General features: G+C 44.0%; 2 long non-coding RNA genes, 7 other non-coding genes and 2 pseudogenes across 9 annotated transcripts; all 11 read left to right on the forward strand.

Annotated features, from left to right (window-relative positions):
• The first annotated feature begins 194 nt into the window (after positions 1 to 194).
• LOC120093387 (small nucleolar RNA SNORD113/SNORD114 family) lies at positions 195 to 269 on the forward strand. Its single transcript, XR_015623564.1, has one exon. It is a non-coding gene; the product is annotated as a small nucleolar RNA SNORD113/SNORD114 family (small nucleolar RNA).
• Positions 270 to 587: 318 nt separating this feature from the next.
• Positions 588 to 4697, forward strand: LOC102555254 (uncharacterized). The gene is made up of 6 exons (XR_015622602.1): positions 588 to 712; positions 1426 to 1552; positions 2171 to 2284; positions 2992 to 3118; positions 3734 to 3856; positions 4571 to 4697. It is a non-coding gene; the product is annotated as an uncharacterized LOC102555254 (long non-coding RNA).
• On the forward strand, positions 906 to 980 carry LOC120093395 (small nucleolar RNA SNORD113/SNORD114 family). The gene has a single exon (XR_015623569.1). It is a non-coding gene; the product is annotated as a small nucleolar RNA SNORD113/SNORD114 family (small nucleolar RNA).
• Positions 1773 to 1847, forward strand: Snord113l1 (small nucleolar RNA, C/D box 113 like 1). The gene has a single exon (XR_015623560.1). It is a non-coding gene; the product is annotated as a small nucleolar RNA SNORD113/SNORD114 family (small nucleolar RNA).
• LOC120093400 (small nucleolar RNA SNORD113/SNORD114 family) lies at positions 2478 to 2552 on the forward strand. The gene has a single exon (XR_015623575.1). It is a non-coding gene; the product is annotated as a small nucleolar RNA SNORD113/SNORD114 family (small nucleolar RNA).
• LOC120093403 (small nucleolar RNA SNORD113/SNORD114 family) lies at positions 3340 to 3414 on the forward strand. The gene has a single exon (XR_015623572.1). It is a non-coding gene; the product is annotated as a small nucleolar RNA SNORD113/SNORD114 family (small nucleolar RNA).
• On the forward strand, positions 4051 to 4125 carry LOC120093396 (small nucleolar RNA SNORD113/SNORD114 family). The gene has a single exon (XR_015623570.1). It is a non-coding gene; the product is annotated as a small nucleolar RNA SNORD113/SNORD114 family (small nucleolar RNA).
• Positions 4698 to 4918: 221 nt separating the features above from the next.
• On the forward strand, positions 4919 to 4993 carry LOC120093386 (small nucleolar RNA SNORD113/SNORD114 family). Its single transcript, XR_015623563.1, has one exon. It is a non-coding gene; the product is annotated as a small nucleolar RNA SNORD113/SNORD114 family (small nucleolar RNA).
• A 360-nt stretch (positions 4994 to 5353) lies between these two features.
• On the forward strand, positions 5354 to 7848 carry LOC148005475 (uncharacterized). The gene is made up of 3 exons (XR_015622605.1): positions 5354 to 5435; positions 7258 to 7305; positions 7768 to 7848. It is a non-coding gene; the product is annotated as an uncharacterized LOC148005475 (long non-coding RNA).
• Positions 7849 to 9307: 1459 nt separating this feature from the next.
• On the forward strand, positions 9308 to 9372 carry LOC120093407 (small nucleolar RNA SNORD113/SNORD114 family; annotated as a pseudogene).
• Positions 9373 to 9745: 373 nt separating this feature from the next.
• Snord114-9 (small nucleolar RNA, C/D box 114-9) lies at positions 9746 to 9811 on the forward strand (annotated as a pseudogene).
• Positions 9812 to 11813: the final 2002 nt, after the last annotated feature.

Here is an 11813-nt window from a genome sequence, read left to right on the forward strand (position 1 = left end):
TGCCTTAGTGCAGTAGCATGGGAATGTTAGAGCATTAGCGCAATAGGTAGCAGTGATTTCTGGCTTCTTTTAATGGCTGCTCTTTGGGGAGCCTCACCCAGAGTATTCTGGGACCCTGTGGTGAGAGCTCTGCCCTCAGCACCCACTAAGAAGTGAAGCCATACAATCGGCTAGGGAGAGCAGGGGTCCCATCCGGGACCGATGATGAGATCTGGTGGCGTTTGAGTGATGTTCCATGAACGCCAAGTAACCAGACATCTGAGGTCAATCTCAATGCCTTGCTAAGAGCTAATCTGTGGATGGAGGCCCATAGGCAGATGCCTGTCCTTTAAGGACCTGTGGTGGGAGTGAGGGCTTGAGTGCTCTTTGATCATGTTACTCAGCATCAAGGATGGGGCAGCTTGAGGTCTGCCCATGAGCTGGGTCAGAATGGCCTTGATGATCTACCTGAATGTGAGGGAGGGCCACACCCACTCCCTTAGAGAGAAAGTCAGGGAGACAGCACCCTTGAAATGGAGGAATTCTGGGCTGTCTTAGGGAGCAGGACTCAATAATCCTTTTCCTTTTTCTGCCTTCTCCCCTCCAAGAAGAAAACCCTGTGATGGCCAAGGTTGTAGTGATGAACAGATCCTGGGATGCCATGGCAACCGTCCAGAGCCCATGGTGACTTGACAGCTCCAGCTCTCATCCTCCTGTGGGCACCTGCTGATAGGTATGGAGAATGTCATCATAACACGGGTGGTTAAGCTAACTATGTAAAGGAATAGTTAACTTAGTACTAGCTTGAGGCAGTATGATGCCAGAGCACTGCACAGGGAAGTTTGCTACACTGTGGTCTCCCGAGTATGCTGCAGTAGCCAAGGAGTGGGCCATTCCCGAAGGCTCAAGAGGAAGGAGCCCAACCCGGGACCAATGATGAGATCTGGTGGCGTCTGAGTGTTTCTCGATGACAGCCTTGTGAACAGATATCTGAGGTCAGACACAGAGCAACATGACTTGGTCCTTCCTTCAGGACTAGCTTCTTTACTTTGAGTCACGAGAGCAGGATCGAGGTCTCTTGTCAACTTGGCTTCAGAAGCCAACCAATTGCCATGAGCCATGAATACATGGTGGGCCAATACGTAAAGTCAGGTCGAACCAAGTGTGACCATAACCTGTGCCTTGGTGGGCAACTGCATAGCTTGACTTCTCCTGTGGGTGCATTGATTGATGGGGCAACGACGTTCTGGCCCCATGCAAGATGCCACAACGTCCACTGAGGCCAGCCATTTTTCTTGGCCAATGGCAAGTAATTGGTTTCTCCTGCTAACAGACAAAATAGGTGCAGCCTAGACAAAGCCTGTGTTGTCTTAACTAGAGAGGTCATGGAGTAGTACCCACAGAGGCTCAACACTGTCTGTCCTTTCTCTGCCCTGTACCCTTTAGAAAAGCTGACCCAACAGATGGTACCAGCATCCTCAGATCTGGAATCAACCTTGCTTCCTTGCTGTGACAACCCCGAGCTCTGCTGACAGAGAGGACATCTTAATCTTCCTCGGTCCCGAGTTTATAAGTACGTGTACTGGAGGGAGAGTGTTTCTGCCTTAGTGCAGTAGCATGGGAATGTTAGAGCATTAGCGCAATAGGTAGCAGTGATTTCTGGCTTCTTTTAATGCTGCTCTTTGGGGAGCAACACCCAGAGTATTCTGGTACCCTGTGGTGAGAGCTCTACCCTCAGCACCCACTAAGAGGTGAAGCCATACAATCGGCTAGGGAGAGCAGGGGTTCCATGCTGGACCGATGATGAGATCTGGTGGCGTTTGAGTGATATTCCATGAACGCCAAGTAACCAGACATCTGAGGTCAATCCCGATGCCTTCCTAAGCGCTAATCTGTGAATGGAGGCCCATAGGCAGATGCCTGTCCTTTGAGGACCTGTGTTGCCAGTGAGGGCTCGGGTGCTCTTTGATCATGTTACTCAGTATCCAGGATGGGGCACCTTGAGGTCTACCCTACCCTAGACCTGGGTCAGACTGGGCTTGATGGTCTACCTGAATGTGAGGGAAGGCCACACCCACTGCCTTAGAGAGAAATTCAGGGAGACAGCACCCTTGAAATGGAGGAATTCTGGGCTATCCTAGTGAGCAGGACTCAATAATCCTTTTCCTTTTTCTGCCTTCTCCCCTCCAAGAATATGACACTGTGATGGCCAAGGTTGCAGTGATGGGATGCCATGGCAACCGTCCCGAGCCCATGGGGACTTGACATCTCCAGCTCTCATCCTCCTGTGTGCGCCTGCTTATAGGTATGGAGAATGTCATCATAACATGGGTGCTTAAGCTAACTATGTAAAGGAAGAGTTAACTTAGTACTAGCTTGAGGCAGTGTGATGCCAGAGCACTGCACAGGGAAGTCTGCTACAGTGTGGTCTCCCGAGTATGCCGCAGTAGCCAAGGAGTGAGCCATTCCCGAAGGCTCAAGAGGAAGGAGCCCAACCCGGGACCAATGATGAGATCTGGTGGCGTCTGAGTGTTTCTCAATGACAGCCTTGTGAACAGATATCTGAGGTCAGACACAGAACAACATGACTTGGTCCTTCCATGAGGACTAGCTTCTTTACTTTGAGTCACGAGAGCAGGATCGAGGTCTCTTGTCAACTTGGCTTCAGAAGCCAACCAATTGCCATGAGCCATGAATACATGGTGGGCCAATAGGTAAAGTCAGGGCGAACCAAGTGTGACCATAACCTGTGCCTTGGTGGGCAACTGCACAGCTTGTAGTCTGTGGGTGCATTGATTGATGGGGCAATGAGGTGCTGGCTCCATGCAGGATGCCACAATGTGGACTGAGGCCAGCCATTTTTCTTGGCCAATGGCAAGAAATTGTTTTCTCGTGCTTAGAAAAAATAGATACAGCCTAGGAAAAGCCTGTGTTGTCTAACTGGAGAGGTCATGGAGTAGTACCCACAGAGGCTCAACAATGTCTGTCCCTTCTCTGTCCTGTACCCTTTAGAAAAGCTGACCCAACAGATGGTACCAGCATGCTGAGATCTGGAATCAACCTTGCTTCCTTGCTGTGACCACCCCAAGCTCTGCTGACTGAGAGGACATCTTAATCTTCCTTGCTCCTGAGGTTATAAGTACGTTTACTGGCGGGAGAGTGTTTCTGCCTTAGTGGAGTAGCATGGCAATGTTAGAGCATTAGCGCAATAGGTAGCAGTGATTTCTGGCTTCTTGTAATGGCTGCCATTTGGGGAACATCACCCAGAGTATTCTGGTACCCTATAGTCTGAGCTCTGCCCTCAACACCCACTAAGAAATGAAGCCACACAGTAGTCTAGGGAGAGCAGGGGTCCCATCGAGGACCGATGATGAGATCTGGTGGCGTTTGAGTGATATTCCATGAACGCTAAGTATCCAGACATCTGAGGTGAATCCCAATGCCTTGCTAAGAGCTAATCTGTGGATGGAGGCCCATAGGCCGATGCCTGTCCCTTGAGGACCTGTGGTGCGAGTGAGGACTTGGGTGCTCTTTTATCATGTTACTCAGCATCAAGGATGGGCAGCTTGAGGTCTACTCTAGAGCTGGATCAGACTGGGCTTGATGACCTAACTGAATGTGAGGAAAGGCCACACCCACTGCCTTAGAGAGAAAGTCAGGGAGACAGCACCCTTGAAATGGAGGAATCTGGGCTATCTTAGGTAGCAGGACTCAATAATCCTTTTCCTTTTTCTGCCTTCTCCCCTCCATGAAGATGACCCTGCTGATGGCTGACGTTGCAGTGATGGACAGATCCTGGGATGCCATGGCAACCGTCCAGACCCCATGGGGACTTGACAGCTCCAGCTCGCATCCTCCTGTGTGCGCCTGCTAATAGGTATGGAGAATGTCATCATAACATGACATAGTTAAGCTAACTATGTAAAGGAAGACTTAACGTAGTACTAGCTTGAGGCAGTGTGATGCCAGAGCACTGCACAGGGAAGTCTGCTACAGTGTGGTCTCCCGAGTATGCCGCAGTAGCCAAGGAGTGGGCCATTCCCGAAGGCTCAAGAGGAAGGAGCCCAACCCGGGACCAATGATGAGATCTGGTGGCGTCTGAGTGTTTCTCGATGACAGCCTTGTGAACAGATATCTGAGGTCAGACACAGAACAACATGACTTGGTCCTTCCATGAGGACTAGCTTCTTTACTTTGAGTCACGAGAGCAGGATCGAGGTCTCTTGTCAACTTGGCTTCAGAAGCCAACCAATTGCCATGAGCCATGAATACATGGTGGGCCAATAGGTAAAGTCAGGGTGAACCAAGTGTGACCATAACCTGTGCCTTGGTGGGCAACTGCATAGCTTGACTTCTCCTGTGGGTGCATTGATTGATGGGGCAACGACGTGCTGGCCCCATGCAAGATGCCACAAAGGGGACTGAGGCCAGCCACTTTTCTTGGCCAATGACAAGTCATTGGTTTCTCCTGCTAACAGAAAAAATAGGTGCAGCCTAGACAAAGCCTGTCTTGTCTTAACTAGAGAGGTCATGGAGTAGTACCCACAGAATCTCAACCATGTCTGTCCCTTCTCTGCCCTGTACCCTTTAGAAAAGCTGACCCAACAGATGGTACCAGCATGCTGAGATCTGGAATCAACCTTGCTTCCTTGCTGTGACAACCCCGAGCTCTGCTAACAGAGAGGACATCTTAATCTTCCTCGGTCCCGAGTTTACAAGTACGTGTACTGGCGGGAGAGTGTTTCTGCCTTAGTGCAGTAGCATGGGAATGTTAGAGCATTAGCGCAATAGGTAGCAGTGATTTCTGGCTTCTTTTAATGGCTGCTCTTTGGGAAGCCTCACCCAGAGTATTCTGGGACCCTGTGGTGAGAGCTCTGCCCTCAGCACCCACTAAGAAGTGAAGCCATACAGTAGGCTAGGGAGAGCAGGGGTCCCATCCGGGACCGATGATGAGATCTGGTGGCGTTTGAGTGATATTCCATGAACGCCAAGTAACCAGACATCTGAGGTCAATCTCAATGCCTTGCTAAGAGCTAATCTGTGGATGGAGGCCCATAGGCAGATGCCTGTCCTTTAAGGACCTGTGGTGGGAGTGAGGGCTTGGGTGCTCTTTGATCATGTTACTCAGCATCAAGGATGGGGCAGCTTGAGGTCTGCCCAGGAGCTGGGTCAGCCTGGGCTTGATGATCTACCTGAATGTGAGAGAAGGCCACACCCACTCCCTTAGAGAGAAAGTCAGGGAGACAGCACCCTTGAAATGGAGGAATTCTGGGCTGTCTTAGGGAGCAGGACTCAATAATCCTTTTCCTTTTTCTGCCTTCTCCCCTCCAAAAGAAGACCCTGTGATGGCCCAGTTTGCAGTGATGTACAGATCCTGGGATGCCAGGGCAACAGTTCCAAGCCCATGGTGACTTGACACCTCCAGCTCTCATCCTCCTGTGGGCACCTGCTGATAGGTATGGAGGGTCCAATCACAACATGGGGGTTCAGCAGAGTATAGACAGAAAGAGTTAAATTAGTGCTATTTTGAGGACCAAGCAGTGTGATGCCACACTTGCCAAGCAATAAGCCAATCCTGGGAGAGAGGAACCCAGCCTTCCCATGCTAGCCTCTGTAGTATGAATAGGCACAGCAGGATCACTCTTGCTCTCTACACTCCTGAATCTGATCAGTTTTCCTTAACAAGGAAACACGGCTGGCAGACAGACAAAGTTGGGTTAAAGTAGATAGAACCACAAACTTGCATCGGGAGTGACTCACAGCTTGGAAATTGCAAGGAACATATTGAGAGATGGTTGTACTGACATTTGACCCCATGCATGATGCAGTGGCATAGACTGGGCCCACCTCTTTTTCCCTTCAAATAACAAGAAATTAGTCTTTTCTGGGAAGAAAAGGTACAGGTGCAGCCCAGGCGAAGTCTGTGATTCTAAGTTCTCCAACTGTGGAGAGCATGGAGTGGTGATTCACAGTCTCAGCAGTTTCTCTCTCTTCATTGCCCTTTATTCTTCAGAAAGGCTGACCTGGTTGATGCAGAACCACCATGGCCTCCCTGCCTGTCCCAAATTAGCATTCTGTCTTGTGTGGAGCCTGGTTCAAGGTCTTAACTTTTAATTGTCAGTTGTTGTAAGAATTTACATGTTTGTTGTAAAATTTACATATTTGTTGTAAAATTCACATGTTCATCAATTGTGAAACCAAATCAGTGAAGTGTAATTCGGTACGTGGATTGCCATTGATCAGATTCAGTGTAACATTTACACTAAGTTCATTCTAAAGGCTCAGTACACCCAGTTCCATGGCATGAAAGTCTGCTTATGAGTCTCGTGAGTCGACGGAATTTTTGGTCTGATAATAGGACTTTTCATCATGTCTTTCCTTTTTTTTCTGCTTCTCGTTTTCCCATAAAGCTGATCGGTTTATGTTTGCAGACATTTTATGTTATAGATACCTCCTCTGATGTCCCTTCAACACCACTACAACTAGTATTCACTTTAGTGTCATTTTGTGCAGGGCATGGTAAAACCACGTAGTAATATGGCAGAGTTCTTCATATGTGGCGTGTGTAAGATTAATAATATAGCATTAGTTTTAACTTCAGAATGCAAAACCAAATGCTTTCACGTAGGTTTTCATTTTTTTTCTATTTCATATTAAATGTATCATTTCCATTTTAGGTTAGTTTTTTTCCCCTGGTACATTTATGTTATTTATGATAATAATCATGTTTAGCATATCACTACCTATGCATATCATATTTCGTATTAATATTATCATTCCTATTAATAACCACTAAGTTCTTCTAAATGTTAAGCCACACTCAAATGTTCCCATACCCGACTTAGACTGTCCATGATAACGTTGAGAAAGTGCAACATGTATTCAGGGCCATGAGTCATTCATGATTCTTTCACAGCACACATTCTGCAAATAGTTAGTGCTCATCAATCAGTAAAGTAGCAACGTCATATGAGTCAGCGCTTCCGCCTGGGGGAAGGGGTAAGGAAAATATGGTGACGTGAGTTCTTACCACCCTGTCCTGAGTCAGATCCATATAGAACAGTTCCTTACCATTTCTTCTTTTACTAATGATAATGCAAACATTACATCTTATAGCTGATGTTTATGTTCTGGATAGTAAAGAATTCCTCATTATTTAGTGAAGAATTAGATATATCACTGTGTAAGTCAAAATTGAAAACCATTGCTCTTTTATCTGCTTTTAAAAGTCATTTTTTCAACTTCTTGTTTGTGTTTTGTCTGTTGCTCCCCACACAGGGTCTGGAGCTGGTTTCAGAATTCCCTGTGTTTAAGGACCGCATCAAGGTAAGCATTGGTAAAAGCCATACATTTTGCCCATATTTTGGTTAGCATCATTGTATTTTTATATAGCATGAAGTAGAATCTTCTAAGCCCACCCTGACCTTGTCAGGGGTGAAGATGGGCTTGTATACTGAATAAGTACAATATCTGGGTAGCACATGTGTTTACATATCGTTGTGAGCACCAACCTGAATATATCAGAGAGCTTTGCTCCTGTTGAATATTTGTATATCATGAGTTTTCCTAGTGAATTATTGGCTTAGGCAGTAAACGGTATCTATGGGAACGAGGAACGGTCAAGTCACATCTGGACCAGTGATGATAGTTACCAAGGTATGAGAGAGATGATGAATAACATTTGCTTGAAGCTCAGAAGTCCAATCCAATAGACAGATAGAGAAGCAAAGGTCCTTGAAGGAGAATGACATCTTTCCTTTCCTTTGCATTCTGTTCTGTACTCCTCAGAATGTGTGCTCCAGGGGTGATTTCTGCATTCTTCATGGTCACCAGTGGAACGTTTGCATCTCTGCGTTGAGCTTGGGGCAGTGTGAGTACTAGTTACTATCCCTGCTTTTTTATGTGGTCTGTTGAAAGTTGGTTACTTCATTATTGAAAAGTATCTAATACAGAGCTGGTAAGGTAGAAAGAGAGAACTGATTCCTAGACATTATACCCTTTCCTCCATGCACATGCCCTTGGCATGCATGCTTATAAACACAAATGAATATATTCAATGAAAATAAGTTTTAATTACAGTGTATCAGTGGAAATATAACCAATGACACCTACAAACTTAATGTGAAATAGGACATTGAGTTGACCATGTTTGATAAACATGGACTCCTCACTGAAGGAGGTAAAGTGGTTCAGTAGAGAGGAGTGGCTTTCAGTCTGTGTCAGTGCTTGGGGAAAGAAATATTCTTTCCATTTTTATTTGTGAATTAATGATTCAATCAAGACCCAACATAAAAGTGTGTAGAGCCAGAGTGGGTTGATGGTGAATGCAAGGATATGAATCCAGGATGGTATACGTGTGCCCGTCCCTGGGTCCATCCTGTAGCAGATCTGCTCTTAATTTCTTGAATAGTGAACAAATATAGAAAATCATGAAGATAAACGATTGAAATTCTATTCACTTATGAACACGAGTATCAAGGCAAAACAAACAAACAAACACACTCCCCTTAGTAACTGAGAATATGGAATCCAAAGAGGAGAAAGTGGCATCCAAGCCCTTTTGTGTATAGAGAAACTAATGTCAATACCAGATGCTATTTTCTTGCTTTGCTGGAAGTTTAAAGATACTCATCTTAGAAGACAATAGTATAAATATTTTTAAATTATGGTGGCTTGCATGAATGATTCAGATGACAGATAATCATCAAAGAGAAAGCAAGAAATGTTTTTCTAAGTACACTTTCCTCAGAGCTGGTGCTCTCGCGTACTGACATGTTTATCCATCTGTGTAGATAGAGCCTGAGACAGATATGAGTTCCAGTGCTCTGTCCTTTGCTGCCTTCTCTGTAACTATTTCATTATCCTCTTCTCTCCTCTCCTCCTCCCTCCCCTTCCCTCCCTTCCTCTTCTCCTCCCTCTTTTCTGTACTCAAGATGGACCGTGTGATTAGAAGATCGTCCAAGGGTCAAGGGCTCCATTTGCACCCTGTCGAGGAGGCGAGGAAGACGAGTGTGAGTTACCGGATTCTCCTTGTCTTGGTTTGAGTGTTTTAATGTAGTGGTTAAGCAGTGTATAGTGTAGGTAGAGATGACCATTTGAGTACCAGTGATAGATAGGGCGACTACATGACATTGTCCATGAGTAATTCAACTATGTTAACTAGAGTGAATTGTTATATGATGGACATATTATAAAAATCCCATTTCCAGATTACGAATTACTAGACTCAGATTCAGTTTTTTCGTCAGTAGGAGTTACTAATCATAGGGTTTATAACTAAGTAATTAATAGGGAACGTAAAAATAATTAAGGAGACAGAGAGCTAATCTTGGTTGATGATGACAAACGGTGGCATTTGAATCATCCATGATGACTATGAGTCTGAAAACCAAGATTCAATAGAGAAGATAAGTGGCTACATGAAGATTGGTAGCAATGGTGTCATTGCTTTGTCCTCTGCTTTGCTCTGTGTTCCTTAGAATGGACTTTCCCAAGAAATCTATTCATCTTCAATGGCTTCCACCCCATCAGTTGCTTGTGATGATGTGCGATCTGCCCAAACTTCTTCTCATAGTTTTGATGGTTTGTAGAAGGTTAGTCCCTTTGTTACTAAGGGGTGGAACATATTCACACTAGGTCAAGGGTAACAGATTACATATATGGAGTTAGTATAAATTTTATGCATATGTGTTTAAAGTAGGTTTTTATAGAATGATTCATTCATGGACATGATATAGGAATTAGTGGAGACAAATAGGACTAGTCTTGGATTGATGATGGCCACTCGTGGCACATTTGAGCTACAAATAGTGACTAAGTCTCTGAGGTCCACCATAAAGTCCAGGTGTCAACAATAGAAGGAGAAGTGACTCTGGTTCTCATTCATAAATATGCATTTCCTGCTCTTCTTAAAGTTGGATGATGCAAGAATCAATCCATCTACAAATAAAGATAAATAAGATTAGGTATGGTCCAATTATAAAAATACATGATGAACAAGAAATACTTTTTAGGTCAAATAGGATTATGCATATCCGCTTTTCAGCCAACAGTGAAAGTTACAACCTAAAGCATAGTTATTTGAATGTCTGAATCATTGCTAAGCTCGCCATATTTATTTAAGAGCTAATTAAATAGATACTCTCTGTGCACAAAGGATTACCTAGGGCAGCGTAAGTGAAGATTGTGATCAGAGGTCAATATCAATGTGTAAATTTTGCCTTTATCATGTCTGCTTTTCGTTCCTTAGCTCCTCACTGACTCAATGCCCTCCATGGCTAGGAGCTCTGCTGACATTGTGGAAGCTGCTGGGCAGACCACTGTGAGTAATGGCTTGAACTATTTTTTCAGGTTTGGCGGTTTGCTTAGTGGAACTAAATGTGTGACTGCGAAATACAACATGGCATTAAGAATGGGTGCTCCATACCAATGAGAGCCACAAACACGAATGGAAGTTGTCAAATTATTTATGAAACTCTGAGGATGATTAATTAAGATCAGAACAATTCCCCAGAGATTAGGAGTGAGGTTTTATAGAATTGTTGGAATAATAGGTGCTCAAATTATTATTAGCTGATTATTGAACTAATTATCAGACAATAGAAGAGGAGTGATTGGAAAAAGAAAGAAACAGCCATGATTGAAAATGATCACTGTGAAACATGAGTCACATGGCTGACTACATGTCTGGAACTTTGAGAACTACTGAAGAAGGAATATAATCCATTCTTTTCATTTCAAGTGTTCTTGTAGAAAGACTACAGGACCATATAATAGGTTCATTTTCCAGTGTTCTTATAAATTCCATTCCATTTTCATAATTGTATCAATACAAGAATGTAGCAATCAGTCTTACAAATAAGTGGAGAGGAAATGGGTAAAGCATTATCCAATTCTCCAAAATATGAAGAGAGCCAAGAAATAGATTAGTGTGCACAGAATACTGTGCCACCTTAAAAAGGGGTTTTTTTTTGCCCATGATGACATTTATAATGTAAATTACAATGTCTTCATTCTGAGGATGTTTGAAAATTCCATCTCTTTAAGCAATCAGAACATTAAATATACTCCAAAAATTAGCTGGCCTAGTGGCCAGTGGTAGGTGCGCAGTGTAAGCCATTACAGGGAGAGCCTTGATTTTGTCATCTTCTCTGTTCAGTAGCCCATAGAATGGACACACTGTGTGACGGGAGCATCCTGCATGATTGTGGCCTCTTTCTGCTGCTCTGATTCTGAATCTGAATTGTTTTGCTGAAGTTAAAAAAAAAAGATTCAAATTTTGGTATTGAATGATTTACTTAAGAATACTCAGTGCCTTTTGCAGAAAGGTATATTAGTGCCTGCCTTTAGTACCAGCCTGTTATAGGTAGAGGCCTCTAGAGGCAGATCTCTAAGTTCAAGGCCAGTCTGAGCTCCAAAACAAATTCCAGGACAGATAGAGCTACACAGAGACACCCTGTCTCGAAAAACAAAAGTTGAAACAAACAAACAGTATTCAATACATCATTTAAAAGTACATAGTTAGTGGCAACCAACTGTATCTCGTTGATTGATCATGGATGCATATTAAGTCTTTTATTGATTATACAGTTATGAAAACCTGAATCAATTACTCTCAGTAAAAGAATGCTCTCAATATAAATTAGGAATATCAAGTGTGTTCTTGGCATTTCATAAATCATAGGACTTTGCACTTTTTTCTATCTCTGAATAGGCAAGGTATAAATCAGTGAAATAGGTGGTCAACCTTGAACCAATGACTACTGCTCGTAGAGTATGAGTATGTACAACGAACATACTTACATACTCTGATGAACATCACAAAGGTTGCATAG

This window comes from Rattus norvegicus, chromosome 6 (genome assembly GCF_021556685.1).
Source record: "Rattus norvegicus strain SHRSP/BbbUtx chromosome 6, alternate assembly SHRSP_T2T, whole genome shotgun sequence".
Classification (NCBI taxonomy): domain Eukaryota; kingdom Metazoa; phylum Chordata; class Mammalia; order Rodentia; family Muridae; genus Rattus; species Rattus norvegicus.